Here is a 23757-nt window from a genome sequence, read left to right on the forward strand (position 1 = left end):
GAACAGAAATGTTAAATAACATGCGCAGGATCGTGTACTGAAGATGAAGGAGCCAAAACATTTTTAACTTTAAGGTTAAGCTTTTAACTTCTCATCTAGCCATACTCGCTAAGTGCTGAATGTATTGCTGAGAAGGAAATTCGGTAGATTATAAAGGTACAATTCCATCTAATCACAGAACCATGGCATACCTCCCAGAAAGGCTCAGCAACACGATACGGAGAGGAAATATGGTTTTAAAGCAAGTCCACAGAAAGACAAAACGATGTGGACATTGTAAATCTGGGATCAAGGAGTCCTAAGTCAACAATGAAACAAGTTGGGCAAAAGGTGCAGGAGTGTGAATAATAAAAAATCGCCTTAATTACCATGTAAGGTGATTGTAGAATAAAGCTTTTCCTCTACAATTCATAATACATCATCCCTGAGTTAGATAGACTTACCTCTCAGTAGTGCAGCTGATTAGCAAGTTACTGCTCACCTTCTTTCACTATGAGAAAGCAGACAATTATTACAAGGTTTATATAGGTAGGCTGGCTCCTAAGAGGGCAGAGGCTGAGGCACTAATGCCCGGTTTCTTCTCTTATACTCAGTGATTCGGTATCTTTTTTTTTTTTTTTTTTTTAAATATCTTTCAGCTCAATTGATGTAATGATAAGAGAATTTAGCTTAATGGAGAAAAAAGTAATGTCAGACTTGTAATATGGATTGTGAGAAATGAATGAGTTTGAGAGACAGGAAGTTCCTCAAGGTAGTAAATCTGGAAGGTAGCAAGTGATGGGGTAAATATGTTTGAGAAGGATTTTTACAAAAGGAAAGAATAGTGATTTTCCTTTATTTTTAATTGATAACAAGGAGATAAGCAGGAAAGGTAAATAGGAAATAGGTTTTATCTTGGGAGCTAATCCAAATTTCTCTGCATGACTCCTTAAATTATCTTGAGAGAATTGGAAAGGGGATACTGGCCAAAAGTCATTAAAAGGCATTAGGTCTGATGCAAACATTTTCTAGTTTTTGTCACTGAGAAAATGTACTATTGTCAAGATATTCACTGCCTCTTTCCACCAGCCCTGCTTATTGCGGAATTTAATTTCTGTTTTTCATGTAATTGATTTTACTTAATTAAATATGAATGGAAGAGTTACTATGCACATCAACATTTGAGCATGTCCATAGCCTAGGAGGCATCACAACCCAGGGATGAGAAGCACCTTTGGGAAGGAGCCCAAAATGAACAGGAGAGAAACTTGAACCAAGGCTAAAATATAATGGACTCTCATGCTTATGTGAACTTTGGAATTTTGCTAGTTTTAAGATAGTTATTTGTTATAACAGTATTACCTAAGCTAGAATGTAGACAAATATCTACACCTGAGTTTGATAAGCTTGGCTCTTATTGTTTCCTTCTCATAGAAAAGCAGAATGTAGTTAACTTGATTAGAATTCATGACTAAGTGTTGTAAGGATAATTGATGCTAGTGAGGATCAAAAAGTCATTCCTGGTCACCATCAAGAGCCTAATTCAAGTTATTCCATTGATAATAATATTAATGTGGAAAGTTAATCAGGTGAGCCCATTAAGCATGCTGAAAACTCAGCAATTGTCTCTAAATAGATGAAAAATATAATGTGCAAATTCATCAATATTCTCATTCTGGTAAGTTTAATTAAGCATTCTTTCATTTAAAATACACACAATTCAGTTTACTCTTACATTTCCTGAAGCACAATGCAAATGAACTTTTTATGAAGCAAGATCAAATAAATTACTTCAGTAAGTGTTTTTTTCTTTTGCTTTCCATACCTAATTTCATTTTAGAAATGTATATTGTACTCAAAGAGAGAATTGTCATTCATTATTAAAGAATGCTTAAAGTATATAAAATTCTCAATTTGCCTTCGAATCACACTCTATGTTGCCTCTTTTTTTTTTTTTTTTTTTTTTTTTTTTTTTGACAGGCAGAGTGGATAGTGAGAGAGAGAGAGACAGAGAGAAAGGTCTTCCTTTTGCCGTTGGTTCACCCTCCAATGGCCGCCACGGCCGGTGCGCTGCGACTGGCGCACCGCACTGATCCGATGGCAGGAGCCAGGTACTTATCCTGGTCTCCCATGGGGTGCAGGGCCCAAGTACTTGGGCCATCCTCCACTGCACTCTCGGGCCACAGCAGAGAGCTGGCCTGGAAGAGGGGCAACCGGGACAGACTCCGGCGCCCCAACCGGGACTAGAACCTGGTGTGCTTGCGCCGCAAGGCGGAGGATTAGCCTGTTGAGCCACAGCACCGGCTATGTTGCCTCTTAAAAATACAAAAGAAATAGGATGAAAGCTCATAAGTACATGTAGAAGTGCATGTGATGACAGACAAGGGAAAGAAGTAGAAGGCAAAAAAAAAAAAAAAAAAAAAAGATAAAACAACAAAGTAGTGAAAATAAAAGTAGAGTAAATGAAACTTTTTTACTGCATTATATCTGTGCTAAAGATTGTTCCATTGAGTATACTCCCTATTTGGGGAGTGAACCGGCAAATGGAATCTCTCTCTCTCTGTAACTCTGCCTTTTTTTTTTTAACACCTTCATGTGTAATTAAATACTAGAAAAATTTGAGAAATTTTTGGAATAGTTTTGGAAAAACTTTGAGACATGTGCATACTAAAGATTCTTTCCAAAAACTTAAGACCCTCTTAAAAATTGAAATACTTTGATTGTTTAGCAGCTCTGTTCAAGAGAACAAGATGGATGAATAGAACTTTCTTGTTTTTAAATACGTGTAACTATTCACACACACACACACGCACATACACACAAAGCACATATAGAGTCAAACACACATATGCTATCTTTATGTAAGTGTACAAGCACAAGAGATATGTATGTGTATGACCTCTAAATTTAACAGATACCTTAGAACATTTTTTTAAAATAATTTATAGACCTTATGATATGTTAGTATTTTGAACTCCTTTCCCAGATCAAATATTATTTTTCAAGCGATATTTTCAAATTTCAAATTAGTGGATCAAAAAAAACACACATTGAGATATATACCAAAATATGAATATAATGCTTCAAAATTAAATTTGATACACTATTTAAACTCTGACTTGTTCAATTCATCCTTCATCTTTGCAATGACATATTCCAATGTCTTTCTATTTAAAACATGTTTCCATAATCACAATTTTCTAAAAGTTTAAAGAGAGGACATTTTTAGAGCTCCATTTGAAGAATAGTTTGATCAAAAGTTTCAAATGGATATTGAAGATTACAGAGCTATAATTTGAAACTGACTTCAGATAGTTCAATGCCATTTTAGTACAATTAATGTGATTCCAAATATATCTTTTGAAAGGCTTGAACATTTCTAAAACCAAATTAATGATGAAAAACAGATAAAAAGCATGCATTGCTATGCTGAAGTACTTCTTAATATTTAACATCAATTTTGTAACAAAAATTTATATTTTAGGAACTGTCAGTATGTAAAACTCTACATTGTATTTTGTAAATAAATAAAACTATAGCTTGCATTTTGATTTTAGAATATCACAGAATATTTTAGATATAAATTATATATGTGCTACTATATGCTATTTCAAATTCTTTGAAATTACTAGTATCATACGCAAAGACTTCTTTTACCCACAAAGCTTCATCTCATCAAATTTCCATTTTTATTATAATAAATAATTTCATTGTCATTATTGAACTTTGTAAGGTGAAGTTACATTAGCTTTCTAAGTAACTTTTGATGCTTCATCTTTGACAGTGTTATGATTCAATCTAATGAATTCAATAATCCCCTCCCAAAATCAAGTCACCCTTACAGTTTACATAGCAGATTTTCTCTTTATAGAATCTGACGTCACCAATATAAAAACGTATTTATCTGTTTTCCAATTTTTTCCTTTGTAAGTGAAGCCAACACATCAACAGTCATTGTGCTATGTTTTATAAGTGCAGTAGAAAACTTGGAATTGAAAATGAATGAAAATAATTTAGAAAAAGGGTCACTTTAACTAAAATGTTTAGTTTCACTGAGTGCCATTATAAATGCACATGCTGCAGCTGTGTACGCATATCATCTTCTGGGAGAGCCACTGTTCATAAAGCACTTTTTAAGTAAATGCTGATGTTTCTTCTGCAGATTTGTTTCTCTGCATTTTATGCAGTGATATCATCAAGTTTCCTTTTATGGATCAAATAAACTTTCCTAACAAATGGACACTTAGTATGCATTTTCATAATAAAATGTGCACTTCTGTTCTTTGTTCACTAAGACAGAAAATAGTTAAAGAAAGAAAATATTTTTAGGTTTACAGCACAATATGTGCATAAATTACTATAAAAATATTAAGATTACTCTCTATTTGGTCCTCACACTAGGTCTTAGCTTCAATATCCTGTCCAGATTTCTCATACATCTACACTGGCATGTCCATTTTCTTCCATCACCTGTGGGGGAAGTTGGTAGTGGAAGTGGTCAACCCTGGCAGGGAGGAGTATATTATCATCCACAGTGTTTAGGATTGTTGGAGCATAACAATATAAAGAAGAAAAGCAGATAAAATTTTAGCCAGTTTCATTGTTGTATTTAAAATCTCTCCAGGAATACAACCCTTTATTGTCTAAACTAAGAACAGTCTGCCTCTCCCCTTCATTTTTGTACCATTCTGTGACATTTGGTTGCATCTTGCAGGTTGGGGTATTAACTATGCACAAGTAGATGTTTTCAAATTATGTTCAGAGGCAGAAGAGTTGAGGACTTTTCTTGATACTACTTAAGGAAAGAAAACATTGGCATTCCTTGTCTGCTATTGTTGAAAATCTCTGCACACTAAATGTAGGACAAAGATGTTTTTAGAGGAAAAAAGTTGAACCAAATGACCTGTTTCTGCTGGTTTGAAAGCTTTTCAGATTGAATGGAGCAAACACTTGTGTTTACTGTACATACATCTCAAATGGGCCCCATGTTTCTAGAATTGGCTATCGCAGAGTTGAATGCAAAAACTGGACACAGGCAAAACTCCATAGTGTTTTTATATAAATAGTAAGATAATGGCTTTTTTTTTTTTTTTTTTTTTTTTTTTTTTACAGGCAGAGTGGACAGTGAGAGAGAGAGAGACAGAGAGAAAGGTCTTCCTTTTCCATTGGTTCGCCCTTCAATGGCCGCTGCGGCTGGAGCACTGCGCTGATCCGAAGCCAGGAACCAGATGCTTCTCCTGGTCTCCCATGCGGTGCAGGGCCCAAGGACTTGGGCCATCCTCCACTGCACTCCCAAGCCACAACAGAGAGCTGGCCTGGAAGAGGAGCGACCGGGACAGAATCCGGTGCCCTGACTGGGACTAGAACCCTGGGGTGCTGGCGCTGCAGGCAGAGTATTAGCCTATTGAGCAGCAGCACCAGCCAAATAGTAAGACAATTGTGCTTTAAAATAATGAAAATTTATAAAAAAAAGATCAACAAGACAAGGGACCACATTTTGAGTTTTAAAAAATTTGAGGATATTTTAATTGAGCATGCTTTTAAAGAGGTGCAGTCAGTGTCACCCTGCGCTTGAATAGTTTAAAGACAGTAAACAGCCAAGATCATCAAATGAATTAAGAATGATTGTTTTCCATGAAACTAGTGAGGGTCTGCTAGATTGACTCCCAACGATTTTAGCACCCTACGCTGAACAATTGGATGAGATTACAGGTGTGGGTAGGAGGCTGGCATTCAGCGTGCAGTTGCCTTGGGGCAGCCCAGGGCAGCCTCAGAGTGACTGACTCTCTACCTGTAGACATGGGAGTTGTGAGGTTGCTGTTGTGGTCGTGGTGGTATCAGAGAGCCAGTTCAAGAAAATAGTGTCCAAGTTCAAATACAGAGACCTAACCATACGTGATACTGTCAGTGTTATGACTCTTTACAAAGATCTCAAACCTTTACTGGATTCATGTTCAGTTCCAGAGAATCAATGAACCCCAGTGGAACAATTCCTGTGCCTTATAGAAGTAATATGTGTAACCTTCCAATATGCACGTGACCGCTGGACACATACCCATTTCATCCTCCTGTTTTGTTAAGCCTGCTAGTGCAATGACGACTGAAGCAGGAAAGCATGCTGACACAAATGGGAAGGCACATCTTCCTTAACTACACAAGGAAAGACCCCGTCAGACTAGCTGGGGCTTATTCTGGTCACGACCGTGGTATTCCGATGAACCTGCAGTTTTCTCTCGTCCTACTATTCCAGCAGCCCATCCTTCACACCAGGCGGCAGGAACACCAAATACTTCCTACATGCAAGGTTTGCCATGCAGAATCTGCATATCCATCTGGATACCCTCCCAATTCCAGTGGTTACCCTGGCCATCTCACTCACCTGGTGATCCATACTGCCACAGCTTCTCAGTATTCTTCCCTATCAGGGGCAGTAGAATCAGCGAGGACACCACCTGAGCCTCTCTCATCTCAGCCATCAGTGACAAGCTGAGATGGCAGATGAAGGAGAAAATGGATCATGTTCAGGCAGAGTTCAATGCCTGGAAAAGAAGAGACAATGCTCTGAATAAAGACAGGAGAAACTGGAAGAGATGGTTACCTGCTTAGATCAAGAAGTACACTGGGCGGTGGGGGGGCAGCGCCGTGGCTCACTTGGTTAATCCTCCGCCTGCAGCGCTGGCATCCCATATGGACGCCAGTTCTAGTCCTGGTTGCTCCTCTTCCTGTCCAGGTCTCTGCTGTGGCCCTGGGAGGGCAGTAGAGGATGGCCCAAGTGCTTGGGCCCCTGCGATAAAAATAAATAAATAAGAAGTACCCTCGGGCTGGCCCTGTGGTGTAGTGGGTAAAGCCACCACCTGAGGTGCTGGTAGCCCATATGGCTGCCAGTTCAAGTTCTAGCTGCTCCACTTCCGATCCAGCTCTCTGCTGATGGCCTGGGAAAGCAGTGGAAGATGGTCCAAGTCCTTGGGCCCCTGCACCTGCTTGGGAGACCCAGAAGAAGCTCCTGGCTCCTGGTTTCAGATTGGTGCAGCTCAGTCCATTGTGGCTAATTGGGGAGTGAACCAGCAAATGGAAGACCTCTCTCTCTGCCTCTCCTTCTCTCTCTGTGTAACTCTGACTTTCAAATAAATAAACCTTAAAAAAAAAGTAGCTTACTTTACAAACCAATCCTAAACCTGTATGCATAGGAAAATGCAATTGAAGACACTTTTACCTCAGAGTAGCATTGAGGCGAGGAGTAATAGACCTGGATGTTGTTCTGAAGCATAGACAGCCTCTGTCCCATAGACAGTTCCAGCTTAGAGTGCTAATGCAAAATGCAAGAGAGACGGCCAATCTCAGTAACCTCTACTGACAGCTCTGATACCAGCAGAGACTGAACTCTTCTTAAGACATTCTTTTCTTCTCTTCCTTTCTCTTATCAGTAGGTCCCCAAAATAAGTTATTGCAGTTTACCATCTAAGTGTAAAAATGTTTTGACTCAATAATGTATTTTCTGTTTTCTTTTTGTAAAGGATGGTTTTTATTATCCTCCGGGAACATTTTGTGCTGGATGTCAGGACTAACCATGCTAAATCAAATTTGTTGCATTAAAAAAAAAAAAATACATGTAACATTTAGCAATTGGCATTCCCAGAGCTCCACTACAGCTAATAAACTGGGAATTGGAAAGGCAAAGACTTGCCAAACCACTAGTCACAGTTCCTTGTTCAACCTGGGAGCTTTTGCCTATACAAGCCTCACCCTTGCCTTTGTTCAAAGATATTCTTCTCAGAGAACGCTCTCCTTTCTATCTATCATCTTTCTATGCATTAATCTATCATAATTATTGTTTTTCTTATGCTGTAATGTAATTGTTTCTGAGTCATTCTTTGACAATTAGTCTAGAGGCAAAATTTCACTCAGCCTAAACTATGTGTCTAATTAGCTTTTTTCCATCTTAAAATAAACTGAGATTAGCTCTCAATATGCCCTTGAGAGTTTTCTTTTCTCAAGGCATAAATCAAAACTCTTCTGGAAAAACTAGAACCCAAACACGAGGCCTTCAGTGCTGTCCATTTTCATTTAATTCTAGCTAACAATGCTGGTACAAATTCTCATTTAATGAAGATTTTCGAGGATAACTGGTACTCCAAAAAATCACATGCAAGGAGATTAAATGACTTCTGATGCAATCTACTTAAAAATCACTTATGTATTTGAAAGTCAGAGTTACAGAGAGGGAGAGAGAGAGAATCTTCTATCCACTGGTTCACTCCCCAGATGGAAACAAAGGCCAAGGCCAGACCAGGGCAAAGCCAAAAGCCAGGAACTCCAACCTGGCCTCCCAAGAGAGTGGCAGAGACCAAGCACTTGGACCACCTTCTGTTGCTTTCCCAGGGCATTAGCAGGAAGCTGAATTGGAAGTGGAGCAGCCAGGACAAGAACTGATGCTCACATAGGATGCTGGCTTTGCAGGTGGCAGCTTAACTCATTGTACCACATGCTAGCCTCTGATGTATTTTAAATATTTCATTTCCTTAAATTCTTTGAGCAAGATTTACTATAAAAAAGCATGTATCTGTGGAAATTGAAGTCAAATAAAAAAGAAAGGCTTAAAAGATTGCAAAAACTTTTGATTTCCCCTCACAAGTCTCTTTCTTCATTCTTTTGTATCAATTACTTAATATTAGATTCCACATCATTTTTAATTTACACTTTTCCTCTTTCATTTTAACCTAATAGCTGTCACTCACTCAATTCACAAAGGGAATTAAACATAGCCCTTTATTCAAGTGCTCAAGGGATTCTCTACTTTCTTTAATATCAAGTATATTTTCATTAGTACTTATTTCTAACATGGGTGATGTTATCTATTTAGATGCTAGAAACCAAGTTATGATCAGAATTAAGTGAGGAATGTGCCAAAGGTGCAGACATTAAGTATAAAATGACCCAGAGTTCCAAAATGAAGACAAGTACTTAAGCCAATGTCAGAAGAAAAAAAAAAAACCTTAATGATGATGATGATGACTTCTTAAAGGTGATGAGTATATAATACTCCAGGGAAAAGATGGAAGTTATCATTTACAAACTCTGCAGCTTAACTATATAAATGCTAGACAGCATCCTTTCAGGAATAATATGCACTGACAAGTCAGATGAGATAGTCTCAAATTAAGAATGCAAAATAAATTTATGACACTGTTTCTATAGTATAACTTTGTAAGTAAAATTAAACTGTCATTCACTTTTTGAAATAACATAAATATCTAAGTAAAAGTAACTTTAAAATATATTTGAATGAAAAATCACCCAAATTGATCTTTTTCAGAATCATCTGTTTATGGCTTTGTTATCCTAATGTTTTTATCTATTTCATTTCTGTTGATTTCCATTTCATGTTCTTAGCTAAGGAGATATCAAATGCTAGCAAACTATAATATTTGCTGAAAGAGGACCTGGAAGTTCTGATGTAAATTAATTAAAATGTACCACATGTCAATCATTAATATTTTCAGTCATATAAAAAGCAGGATATCTACCAATTATTTTTCAGTACAGAGAAAAATGAATAAATTATGTCAAGATTTCCAGCAGTTTGTTGATCTCAGCAAAAGCTCTCTAATTCTGTTCTTTGACTATGAACAATAAGAAATTTTCAGGGTCGGGACATAAAATGAGGTTGTTTTCTTTCCTGGAGAAAAGCCTTTTGAGATTCAAGGCTAAAGTTAGGCAGGAACAGAGCAACATATAATTTTACAGAATTCTATTATCCCTTTGACACATAGCAGGGAATATACTAGAAATGGTTTCCTGCAAAATGCAGAATATATGCATCACAAGATTTTGTTTTGAAAAATATCTTTGTTCAGCTTGAGATCAACATTCCCAGGAAACATTTGCCAAATATGCTGCCAGAGTTCTTCCCCTCACATTGGTGTTTTGCCAGGGTTGTGAAAAAGGAACAAATAAAGCAACAAAGCTAGAAAACATGTGGGCCTCACTTTATTTTGTAAGATAATTTATCATAGAACATGTTTTTAATAGAAAAGACATGAAGTAGTTAGCACTCTTAAAAATCAATCAGCTTGAAAACATTACCCCAACTCTTAAGTTTAACCTCTTTGAAGAGTTTTAGTAAGTGCTTGCAGAAGATGATTGAGTGAAAGTGGGTTTACTGCTCAAAAGACATGTTAGCAAAACAGCTAAAACCAATAGTAGGAATGTACTATTTTACTGTTATTCAGAATGTGTTCCTGGAAATTGACAACAGTAAAAAACAAAAACAGAAATTGAGCTCTACTAGGGAATTCCATCATATTGACCAAGGCTTACCAATGTCTGTAACTGTCTCTTCCATTTTCCTTAACATTCTTTAGATTTACAAGAAAAGTAAAACTTTGTAGTACATGAAATGAAATATTAATGTGAAGGATCTTTTTGTTGAAGGAGTATAAACATAGAAAGGATTGAAATTGACAGGTTAAGAGACCAAGTGGCCACTTGTATTAAATTCATAATAACTTTTATTTATTAGCCATAAATTCAAACATTCATGAATTCTATCATCTATCTAGCTACAGTTCTCTTACAGAACATTTATTTCAGCCTGCATTTTTGTTTAAAGCATTAAAAATTCCTGCTTAGAAGTTCTTTCCATGGTCAAATTGCTTATTTGAGGCAATCAGTTTAACACATTCTCTTGATCAGGAAGAAATATATATATCTATATGTTATATACATGTCACATTTTTTAAACATTATATATACATCATATATGGTGTCCAAAGCCTGTGGAATACTTCCATAATTCAAGATTCATGACATATGTCATTTTAGACTGTGTTGTGAACTTTTCCCCACTCTCAATGCTGGTAGCCATTTATTTAAATGTAGGTGGTGCCTAAAATAATAATCACAATAGTCATTGCAATCATAGTCAGTATGCTAAGTATTTATAAATTTGTATCTGTTCAGAAAGACAGTGAATGGTGAATTAGAATCAATTAGATTGTCCCAGGGTGTGTAAATTTTAAAAATTCATCTATATACAAAGAATCAGCAGTTCCCAAAGGTCATTTCTGCCATAAACATAAGATACATTTAGGTCAGGCTATGGAGCAGGTAATGTGCTCTGCTCTACCTTAATCCCTTTATGCATTCAAAGCCCGCCAGCAGACAAGGCAGGATTTACTAGAGCTTCACTTTACACTTGGCTTTCCCACTCAGTGGCATTAAGATGAAACTCCCAAAAGATAACAACAGGCTAAGATGAGCTCATCTAAATGCAACCCAGTCATTCAGGTTTAGATAATAGCCACTGCCAAGATAATTTATGGTTTTCAACATTTGTTAGCATTGGTAAAAAACCCCGGCCCTAGCAACTGTATTAAGTCATGAGCTGACACGAGTGGAAAGTAATTTGCACAGGCTGGAAAAGGAGAGTCACAAAGAACTTTAATAATGTAAGTTTTCTTTGAACTTTGCCATTGCACTAGTTTACAGAAGTTAATTCCTACCTTCAGTTTCAAAAGACAAAGATTAATTGACCCTCCTTATCTGAGTGCTCTTTGATTAGAAATGTGCTTTCTCACCTATATCTTCCATCATAGATGGTGGTTGCTCAATAAAAAGATGTGTCCTGAACCAATACTTCCATTTTTCATACGAGCAATATGTGGCTACAGGTTACTGCTTTTGTAAAGCTATTACTTTTACTGTCAACATAACTGCTGCCTTAAGATGTCTCATTAGGTGAAATAAATGGAAGGAAACAAACAAAATCTGACCAGTCACTCCTCCCAAAAAAATCTGCAGTGACAAAAGATAAATAAATAAAAAACTTTTGTTATCAGACATTTTAAAAGAAATGGGAAAATGGGAGTTAACTCTTCATAGTACGTTCAACAAAGGTATTGTCAGATGAAAACAGAAGGAAAATAACAGTATCCCTCGTGTTACTCTGGAAATCAGGAAATGAGGATTTTTTTCTAATATGTGGTCCATTACAAATCAAGGCAGAAGAAGAAAAAAAAAGTGTTACAAAGATAAGACAAACCAAACATTCAACATCTAGGGGCCAACATTGTGGCATAGCCAGTTAAGCCAGCACCTGTGATGTTAGCATCCCTTGTGGGTGCCAGTTCCTGTCCTGGTTGTGCCATTTCCAATCCATCCTCTGCTAATGCTCCTAGGAAAGCACCAAAAGAAAGCCCAAGTACATGGGCTCTTGCACCCACTTGAGAGACCTGGATGAAGCTCTTGGCTCCTGGTTTCAGCCTGGCCCAGCCCTGGCAGTTGCAGTCATTTGGGGAGTGAATCAGTATATGGACAACCTTCCTCTCTGTGTGGCTTGCTCTCTCTGCAACTCTATCTTTCAAATAAATAAATAAATAAATAAACCTTTTAAAGAAAATCCACACCTAAAAAGACAATTTACTTATGAAAGCTAGTTAAACATATCATTTGCCTGTGTGACAGATTCACTTAAATTCTAATTCCTGAGGAAGCATAGAAGCAAGCTTGAATTGAGCCAATACTAACGTTTTGGCTTATGCTGTCATTTATAATTAGGGTTTTAAGTTTTTGTTTGATTTCTTAATAAAGAATGATCAAATCTCTTAAAACATGCAGTGACTAATTTATATAAAATAATTTGAAGAATAAAAACTGGTCAAGAAGCCCTATCTCAACTTTAATCTGATCAACTATAATGTTAACTCCTACTTATTTTTAGTAATAGCCACATAATGAAACAATAACCATAGCTGTCTTATAGATAATAAAGCTTTACTTAAAAAAAAAAAAAAACTTACGTATTTGAAAGACAGAGATATTTCATCTGCTGGTTCACTCACCCAAATGGCCACATGAGTATAGTTGGGCCAGGCCATAGGCAGGAGAATGGAACTCCATCTGGGTGTCAGGAGCCCAGATACTTGAGCCATTTTCCACTTAATTCCCCAGCACTTTACCAGGAATCTATATTAGAAGCAGAGCAGCTAGGACTCTAACTAGTGTTGATGTGGGATGTTGCTAGCAGTAGCTTAATCTACTTTGCCACAACACTGGTCCCATTTAGTTTTACTTTTTAAGATCCTCAATACACAAGTAATTTTGACATTGACCTGTTCATCATTTGGCCTCTTGTACCTTCTTTGTAAGTATTTTGAGGAAAAAAAGTATTGCATATAACTCTATTCTATGATCAATAATAAATGTTATAGACTGATTTTTTTCTGGCCAAAAAGATATGTGGAAGCCTTAACTTTAGCATATGACTTTATTTGAAAACAGGATTGTTCCCATATAATTAGTTAAGATGAGAGCATAATGGCATATGCCGGGCTCCTAATCCAATATTCCTGGTGTTTGCTAATTGTGGCCTATTGTGTAAGCTGCTCCTGGGCCACATTAGAGTGCCTGATCAGGTACTGGCTCTAGCTGTTGATTCCACCTTCCTGCTAATGCAGAGCCTAGGAAGCATCAGATGGTGGCTCAATTACTTGGTTCTCAGTCATCTAGTTGGGAGACCAGGATTGAGTCCCAAACTCCCAGCTTCAGCTTGGCCCAGTCCCAACCACTGTGGGCATTTGGGGAGTTAACAAGCAGATAGGAGCTCTCTGTTTTCCCTCTCTGTTTCTCTGTGTCAAATAAAAATAAATGCGTTAAATATTTTTAATGGCCATGCGAAGACACAGAATGATAAGAAGAATACTAAACGATAATGGATAATGGTGGCTGAGGTTAGAAATATGTAGCTAGAGGCCATGAGATGCCAGTCATTGCAGGTGATAACAGATGGTAGGAGAAAAACAAGAAATGGATTCTCCCCTAGATCGTTCCACACAGTATGACTGGGCTGACAGCTTTACTTTGGACTTCTAGCCTACAGAACAATGAAACAATATATTTCTAGGCATTTTTGGAGTGGATTTTTAAGAGCCCCTCCATTTATAGTACTTCATTATAGCAGCTTTAAGAAACTAATACAATAAGTTAGACAAAATAATTTGTTTGCTATGAGACAATCAAACCTACGTTTTCTTCATCTGTGTCTACTCCTCTTAACTATACCACCAACATTTTCTTGTGAAAATGGGAATGACATTTGCAAGCTTGCCATAATCACTCCTGCAATATAAGAAGGAAGTCAGGTTTTATGAGGAAAGTCTGGTTCTTCTTACTCTAAAATGCAAACTTCAGTCTTAACAAACAATTTGAAATAAAACTCTTAAGAGAGACAGATCTTTTCAGTAACTGGCAACTTACTGTCAGGACACTGCCAAAGCACCATGGGTGTGTTATAAACAAGGTAAAGATTGCAAAGGCTGTGTATTATTCAAACATGGTTCTGACAAACAACTGAATTAAATAAGCCATTAGGGTAAGGCTTAGTGAAAACTGAAATTCCATTATATGATCCCACACCTTGAGGAAGGCTAGTACAAAGTAATCAGATAAAAAGACAAACCACAGAATGGTCTCACTGTGAGAATACAGTCATAAGAATTGGACTAGTAAGAAAATAGAGACTAGAAAATGTGTTTCCACTAAATTCTTCCCTGTCATACTGAACACAAAAAATAGCTCAGAACACAGTATTATTCTAAACCCTAATGATGAATAACTTTTGAATGACTTTTATTTCTTGATTATTCAAAATGAATGACAGAGAAAATGTTCAAACCTAAAACTTTAAAAGAACATCATTAGTAGAACCAGGTTGCAGGAGACAAGACAGGTAAGTTAAGGAATCAAGAGAACACTAATTAACTGTGGACTGATAGTCAATTCTCAGTATTTCATTACTTTTGGACCATCGAGACAGCATGTGTCTTGTTTAGGATGGATTCTCTCAGAGCAAAAACATCTGAAACTCCCAAGACCAAGCTAGTTTATTTTCTTGGTACTTTTCTTTGTGGATCCATATATAAACTTTTTCTCCTATCTTTTTTTTCTAGTACCTCAGTGTCTCTAACTCTGTTCTTTCCAATACAGTTTACTTTGTCTTTTCATATTGTGTTTCTTAAAATACTAGTAAAATCATTATCATAATCGACACAAATCTTCATGGCATAAATCTATGCCAAACACTTTGCTTGTTACTTTGTTAAAGCATCATTTACAAAGTTTTGACAAGTTTAAAGCTCTTTTTCCTTTCTATCTTTAATGTTCTGTCTGCTCTTTGCACTTTTATTTGCTTTCCTGAATTTGAAATCTTTTGATGTTCTTATTGCCTCCAATTCATGCACTTCATTTTGTGATGGTTCCATTATTTGCCACCTTGCTTTTGTCTTGTCGCCTCAGTCAGGAGTCTCATTCAAAGCATTTTTTCATTGTAATTTGTGAATAATTGCCTGGGGAAAGTTCTAGAGTCTAATTAAATTTGACATTAATTGCTTCCAAACTCTGTGAGTTACTATAAATGAAAGCGAGCATCTCTTGCAATAATTGAGGTTTCTTAGGATGAAAAGTGATCACCAAACTCAAGAATCACATTAAGCACTTTTCTACAAAGGTTGCCATCATATACAAGTAGTACAGAGTAAAAATAATGACACAAAAGTAGAGCTAATGTAAAATAGAAAACAATGTCATAAAATGAAGACTACTAAGTAAATTCAAAAGAAATATCTCTTGTCAATTAATCTTTAAACATATATTGGAAAAACTATTATAAACTGAGTAACTTCTTAGTACTATAAATTGAATGTGTGATATATAAGCTTTGACTTTGGCGAGTTTATTAAGTGACAATACTGCTATGTATATGAAACAATAATAACTTCTATTAAAGTTAGACTAATGAATGTGCTGACTACAAATATATTCAGTGTTCAGACAATGAAATATCAAGTAGAGACAAGAATAATGTTGGAGTCGAGTGACCGTATGAACCCTTTTGCAACTGACAATTATAAAAATAGAATTAGTCATTTTAAAAAGATAATGGAAAACATGCAAGTACTTACCGAAGCCCAAGTAGAGCTTACTTTTGAAAAACCACTGTAAAGGGTAATAATTGTGAATCTGGTATAGTTGTGACTGTAGAAAAGAATAGCCAAACTGCATATTTACTGATATTGTGAGAGAAACATCAGAAATAGACCAACAATCTGAATATAAACCCTGTCCAAATCCAAGAATGAAAGCTAAATTATGCAGGCCAAAAGAGAAAATCAAGGTGCCTTGTGGGACAGGTGTTGTGTGCAGTGGCTTAAGTCACGGCATGCAGCAGCTGCCATCCTGTATCAGAGGATCTGTTCACTATCCTACTGTGCCACTTCCCATCTAGCTCCCTGCTCTTACTGTGAAATTTGTTAAACTTCAAATAAATAACCAGATAAATAAATAATAAATAAAATTTTTAAAAAGATACAAAAGCCACAAAAAATGACAATCTTGTGATTGGGAAAGACAAATTAACTGAGATTATATCAGATACATCTCTACATGAGAACAAGCCTATTTTTTAATTTATATAGCATTGATCTTTATTTTTCATATCCCATCAGTAAAATTCATAAAATGTCTATGTATAAACATATATTGTACTTTAAAATATAGTGTCTGTTGGCAGTTAAGTAATCAAGTCTTTCTTGCATGTTTTAATTGTTCCTCTTCTGCTTTTTGAAAAAGTTTGTCTGTCGAATTACATTTACTTAGAAATGGAGTGCCTTTCAATAATATTAGGACATAAAACAGTAGTATATTTCTACATAAATATCAAATGATCTCCTTATACTTAGAACCAGAAGCTATGGTTCATGTTTTAAACATATTTTTAAATTTCTTTTCATCTACTTAAAAGGCAGAACAACAACAACAAAAAAAGAGAGACAAATAGAGAGAGAGTGAGAGACAGAGAGAGAGAATAATCTTACATCCTTTGGTTCATTCTCCACCAGCCTATAACAGTCAGAATTGAGCCAGGCCAAAGATAAAAAGTTGTAATTTCATTTGGGTCTCCCACATGGTTATCAGGGGCCCAAGTACTAGAGCCAGGACAACTACAACTCAGGAAGCATTATCAGGTTACTAGATTGGATGCAGAGGAGCTGGATCTTAAATCAGTCCTCTGTTATAGGGAGTGGTTTTACCAACCAGTGGTTTAACCTGCCACACTACATCTGTCCCTGGTTCTTAAACTTTATCCTGAATAAGAATCACTGTTAATTGTGGGGAGCAACTCGGACTAGACTGTTACTGGAATTAAGACTTATTCTATGCATCTGCTCTCCCACAATATGGCGCTGGGAGAGGAGGAAACAGCTTCTACTCAGCTGCCTCCAGTTCAACCAATAAACAGCAGGACCTGCTCCTGATTGGAGGAGAGCAGCGTACTCGGCGTGTGGGTTGCAGAGTTGGGATTGGTGGAAGAGGACTATAAAGGAGGAGAGAGACAACATGCACCAGGAACATCTATCTGAAGGAACACCTGAGCAGCCCCCGAGAGAGCCGGCCGGCGGTGTGCCGCTCCCCCGCGGAAGTGGGGAAAGTGGCAGGGGGAACCGCCCTTCCACAGAGGTGGAAGGGTCGGTAGCCAACCCGGGAAGAACCAGCAGCAAACCCGGGGAGGGCTGAGCAGACAAAAGAACAGCGCAGGGTCCTGTGTCGTTCCTCCACGAAGACGGGGAGCGACAGTTAATGATGCTCACTTTAAATTTCTTGTTTACTGGGCCGGCGCCGTGGCTCACTAGGCTAATCCTCCACCTTGCGGCGCCGGCACACCGGGTTCTAGTCCCGGTTGGGGCACCGGATTCTGTCCCGGTTGCCCCTCTTCCAGGCCAGCTCTCTGCTATGGCCAGGGAGTGCAGTGGAGGATGGCCCAGGTGCTTGGGCCCTGCACCCCATGGGAGACCAGGAAAAGCACCTGGATCCTGGCTCCTGCCATCGGATCAGCGCGGTGCGCCGGCTGCAGCGGCGGCCATTGGAGGGTGAACCAACGGCAAAGGAAGACCTTTCTCTCTGTCTCTCTCTCTCACTGTCCACTCTGCCTGTCAAAAATAAAAAAAATAAAAAAAAAAAATTTCTTGTTTACTTAAAAAGTTGCTAATTCAATAAATCTAAGTTGGCATTGAAGATTGTATTTCATAAAAAGTTAACTGTATTGCATTGCAATTAATAGTAGATAATATCTGCATTCCAATGGTTCCTTAATTCATTGATTTAATTTATTTACAGATCTTGATTTAGGCTCAGTGGTAATCTAGGGTATTTTAGAGACGTGCTTTTACTTTAAGATTTATTTATTTATTTGAAAGTCAGCTACAGAGACAGAGGGAGAGACACAGTAAGAGACTGAGATAGTTCATCTGCTGGTTTGCTCCCTAGTTGGCCACAAGAGAAACCAGGAACCAGGAGTCTCCCATGTGGATGCAGGGGCCCAAACATTTGGGCCATCTTCTGTTGTTTTCCCAGGCCATTAGCAGGGAGGTGAATTGGAAGTGGAGCAGCCAGGAAACAAACCAGCACACGAATGGAATGCCAACATCTTAGGCAGTGACTTTAACTGCTACACCACAATGCAGTCCCTACAGTTCTGTTTTTAAGCAATGGTTCTAGGGCTGGCACTGTGGTGTCGTGGGTTGGCACTGCCTGCAGTGCCAGCTTCCCAATGGGTACAGGTTCAAGTCCTGGCTGCTCAAATTCTGATCCAGCTTTCTGCTAATGTGCCTGGGAAAGCAGTACAAGAAGGCCCAAGTCCTTGGGCCCCCATACCCACATGAGGGACCCAGAAAAAGTTCCTAGCTCTTGGCTTCTAGCTTCAGATCAACTCTGCTCTGGCCATTGCAGCCATCTGGGGAGTGAACCAGCGGATGGAAGAGCTCTCTAACTCTGTCTTTCAAATAAATACAGATATCTTTGAACAAAACAAAATAATAAAAAATAAACAGTGGTGCTTAGGGTGGCAGTGGGGGCACAATGGGTTGGACCCTGCTTCAGAAATGTGCATCACATATTAGATGCCTGCTTCAAGACCTGGTTACCTTGTGCTTCCAATCTAGCATTCCTGTTAATGTATCTGGCAGGCAGCAGATGACACACCAACCACTTGGGTTACTGCCACCCATGTGAGACAGCCAGATGGAGTTCCTGGCTACTGGTTCCTGGCTTCAGCCTGGCCCAGCTTTGGTTGTGGTGTAGCAGGATAAAGCCCTGACCTGCAGCACCAGCATCCCATATGGGTGCCAGTTCGAGTCCTGGCTGCTCCACTTCTGATCCAGCTCTCTGCTATGGTCTGGGATAGCAGTAGAAGATGAACCAAGTCCTTGGGCCCCTGCACCCATGCGGGAGACCTGGAAGAAGCTCCAGGCTCCTGGCCTCAGATCAGCTCCGCTCTGGCAGTTGTAGTCATTTGGGGAGTGAACCAGCTGATGGAAGACATCTCTCTCTCTGTTTCTACCTCTTTAAGTAACTGTCTTTCAAATAAATAAAATAATTTTTAAAAATTAAAGGAAAAGCAACAGTATTATTGTGAGAGAAACATTAGATAAAATCAAATTGAGGGACTTTCTATAAAATATCTGACCCATGACACCCAAAACTGTCAAGATGATGAACAAATGAAGGAAGACAGTGCAACAATCACAGGAGTAACCAAGGAAATATGTCCTAATATGAATTTCTTAGTTTTAATAAAGGCCTCATGCTAATGTAAGTTGTTAGAATGGTTCGAACTGGACTGAGGTATATAAGAACCTTTGGTACTATCATTGTTACTTTTTTATGAAGACAAATGTAGTAAAAAGTAAAATACAAAAACAGAGTAAAATTCAACTGACTAAAAGAGCACACTCACACACCCACACTACCCAAAAGAGTTAATTTAAAATAGGCTTAGTAATTATGACAGAAAAATTACACTGGACACAGTTAAAAAATCAAGGAAGGTTCAATAGTCAAAACTATTGCAAAAGGGAACAGAAATTTAACTAAACATCCCCAACAATCATTTGAAAAGGCAAGACAGTTTCTACATCCCTGAGGTGAGTTAAGAGAAAAACACTGGAGGAAGTTTGGACATTACTAGGGAGATTGGTCAATGGTGATGTCATTGTTTGTTAATTGGTTCTATTGAAGTTAGGCTCTTCCCTACCCTCCCACATAAATAAGAAGGCAGGGCACTACCTCTCATATTTACATTTCAAAGGGGTGGCTTCTAGATTGTTGAGAAAGATTTACTAGTATTGTCAATATGGTAAGAGGCTGAAAGATTTACTTCCTAACAGGAGGGAAGATGACTCTGAAATTATGAATTTTCTAAAGTAAATACTTAAACAAAAGGAAAGTCAGGGAATTAGAAAACTCATTTTAATCATTTGTTGTGATCTAAGCAGGCATACAGGTTGAAATTGATTAGGTTTGTGAGCTGGAAGACCACAACTTCACCACACTCCTGTGTGACCTCATACCTGTGCACCCACCAGCCAATCAGGTTAATTGGTCACTCCCCTTTGGAAGTGGATTAAAAGCCTGGGACAAGGTGTGCCTACTCTCTCTCCTTTCCTTGGCCTTTTTGCCAGTATGGGGCTTGCTGCAACACTTGTAAGACAGCTGTTTAATAAAAAGGAAAATTTTAAAATCTATAAATGAAATATTACAATTGGAAATTTAGCAAGATTGAAAGAATAAGGTCAATATTCAAGAATTAAATTTCAATATGTCAGAATGAATTTTAAGATTATTAAATTCACTGATTTTAAGAATTTAGAGAATTATTTACTTTCTGAGGGTGAAAATTGTTGGTCTTCAGTTAGAAAATAAAATTTAAAATAGATTATGAAGAAAGAGGTATTTAAATAAGATTTAAATACCACAATTTTAAACAGAGTAATGTAATGCTTTTAAGTATGCCTTTTGGTGAGTTTCCTGAAACCTACTAGATATCGCCCAGTTCTAACCTGCAAGAGGCTACTGTTTCTGAGAACACATAATTTTTCTTCAAAAACTGTCAGACCTTGACTTTCCTACGTTTTCAGCTTCAAGTCATTCTGTTAATAGCTTTTTAAGGCAATCAGTTATCTAGATATGTGTAGCAATATTAGCTACTATGCACTGAATGAGCAATGTCTCTGCCTCTCCATAATTACATGTCAAATGTCTGAATTCCAGAAGCAAGGTTTCAGCTTCAGAAAACCTAAATGAAATGTTGACTAGATGGATACATCTTGTTGTTGAGATGAACATTGCTGTTCTTTTTTTCTGTGAGACTTACTTCATCTTAGAAATGATCTCAAGGAATATCACCCACCCAAAATTGTGAGCCTGCATCCTGTTGAGTTCTAAGAAATGCACCAGGAGGAATTGCCACACAAAGTAATTCATAGGGAGATTACTGATGCCATAGACAGGAGTGTCAATTGGTAAAGTCAACAACAGGAGTCACTGTGCACTTACTCCTCATGTAGGATCTCTATCCTTAATGTGCTGTACATCGAGATTTAATGCTATAACGAGTACTCAAACAATATATTTCACTTTGTGTTTCTATGGGGGTGCAAACTGTTGAAATCCTTACTTAATGCATACTAAACTGATCCTCTGTTAAAAAAAAAAAAAAAAAAAGAAGAAGAAGATATTATCAATTCCCAACTTGACTCTCACTGGGATTAAACATGACAATAGGTCTGCTCTGATTTCATCATCATTTAAAAAAATCATCTATTATTTTTCACTTTATGTTTCTGTGTGGGAGCAAACTGTTGAAATCCATACTTAATGTATACTAAGCTGATCTTCTGTATATTAAGATAATGGAGAATGAATCTTGATGTGAATGGAAGGGGAGAGGGAGTGGGAAAGGGGAGGGTTGTGGGTGGGAGGGACGGTATGGGGGGGAAGCCATTGTAATCCATAAGTCGTACTTTGGAAAATTATATGCATTAAATAAAAGTTTTAAAAAAAAAAAAAAAAAAAAAAAAAAAAAAACAACAAAGAAGGAATAACTTCCAAAGCCATGCCTCCTTGAGTAGCAGAAATGAGTTTCTTGTATTTTAGGGAAAAACAAGTATGTCAAAAGAGGAAGTATTTGCCCTCACATTTAGGGAGGAACACAAATCCAGGAAGGCATGTTTCAGAAACAAGCTCCAACATAGGTTGCTGGTTATGGCAACAAGGCTTAAGCTGACCCTGAGGAGATCTTATTAAATTGAAGCAAAGGGTGACCTTTGAATACTTTGACTCATCTGCAGGACACTGAGCTTTTTTACTTTAAAGATTTATTTATTTGTTTCAGAGGTAGAGTTACAGACAGAGAGAAAGGTCTTCCATCCGCTGGTACATTCCCCAAATGGCTGAAATGGCCAGAGTTAAGCCAATCTGAAGCCTTGAGCCAGGAGCCTCCTCTGCATCTCCCACACAGATGCTGGGGCCCAAGCACTTGGACCATCTTCTACTGCTTTCCCAGGCCAAAGCTGAGAGCTGGATTGGAAGAGAAGCAGCCAGGATAAGAACCAGAACTCACATGCCGCAGGTAGAGGATTAACCTACTAGGCCACAGTGCCAACTCAAGGACATTGTTCTTGTAAGAGGGTAGGGACCATTCCACTGTGCCTAATGGTTGCATCTTTTCCTGAAATGCTACTGAAAATCTGAAAGATCATCTTAGAGAATATCAGGCTCTTTAAGGTCTTGAAATAGAAATGAGTCACAAAGACTGTAGAGCAGCTCAGGCATTAGCCGAAGTAGAAACTGGTACATACAATGACATTGGCCAAGTACTAGGCAAATTACTGCTAGATGAAAACATAATTCTGGGGCTGGCATTGTAGCATAGCAGGTAAAGCCACTACCTGCAGGTCTCCACCTATACCACTGTTCTACTTCTGATCCAGCTTCCTGCTAATGCATCTGGGAAAGCAGTGAAGGATGGACCAAGTGCTTGGGCCCCTGCCATCAATGTGGGAAACTAAGAAGAAGCTCCTGGCTTCTGGCTTCGGCCTGGTCTTAGATGTTGTGGCCATTTGGGGATTAAACCAGAGGATGGAAGACCTCTTTCTCTCTTACTTTCCCACCTCTCTCTTTAGTTCTTTCAAATAAATAAAATAAATAAAAGTCTTTAAAAAGAAAACCCATAATTCTAACAAATTTCTTGTATTATTCCTCACAATATTTATTGAAAAATTCTGATTACATTGGCTTTCCATTCTAGACAGGTCAAAGCTTATGGGGAAATTTAAAATAAAAGTGAAAATTACACTCTAAAACTACTCACTGGCCAAATAGTTAAAAATATTCACACTTATTTACAAGTTTGGATAAAATACTGACAGTTAAGGACTCTAAAATATTAGTGGTCCTGAAAAAATTAATGGAAAATGCACATCATAACACTGTGTGTGGATTTTTAAAAAAAAATTTCACTAAGATAAACTCCTTTAAATTCTCTTTAAATTAACTATTTGAAATACCTACATATACATGGTCTTTTAAAGGATAGATAATCTCCACTTTTTTGGAATAAAATATTTAATATATTAATATTTAATATATTGCAATTAATATTTACAATTTTGAGAAACCATGTAAAATATTTGATATAATAGTGCAATTTTCCTTTTTGAATATTTGGTTAGTGAATAGAAAAGCAGATGTACAACAAGACCAGGTGCACTGCCACTGTAAGTGTTAACATTAGGACTCCTACTTCATCATTTCTGAAGAGAAAAAATTATATTAATAACTTCTAAACACTCTGTATGCCCCGAAAGTACAAGAAATGGAAGTCTCAAAAGTCATGTGTTCAAGTTCTAAAATTTGTTTCAGAATCCCACCAGACTCTAACAACTCACC

The 23757-nt window shown here is 37.6% G+C and overlaps 1 long non-coding RNA gene and 1 pseudogene across 1 annotated transcript in view; both read left to right on the plus strand.

The window, feature by feature from the left end:
- Positions 1–6585, plus strand: part of LOC100353008 (tumor susceptibility gene 101 protein pseudogene) — a 47121-nt pseudogene extending 40536 nt beyond the window's left edge.
- Positions 1–23757, plus strand: part of LOC138844223 (uncharacterized) — a 108698-nt gene that overhangs the window by 61799 nt on the left and 23142 nt on the right. The window lies entirely within an intron of this gene.

The sequence above is a fragment of the Oryctolagus cuniculus genome, chromosome 11, assembly GCF_964237555.1.
Source record: "Oryctolagus cuniculus chromosome 11, mOryCun1.1, whole genome shotgun sequence".
NCBI lineage: Eukaryota > Metazoa > Chordata > Mammalia > Lagomorpha > Leporidae > Oryctolagus > Oryctolagus cuniculus.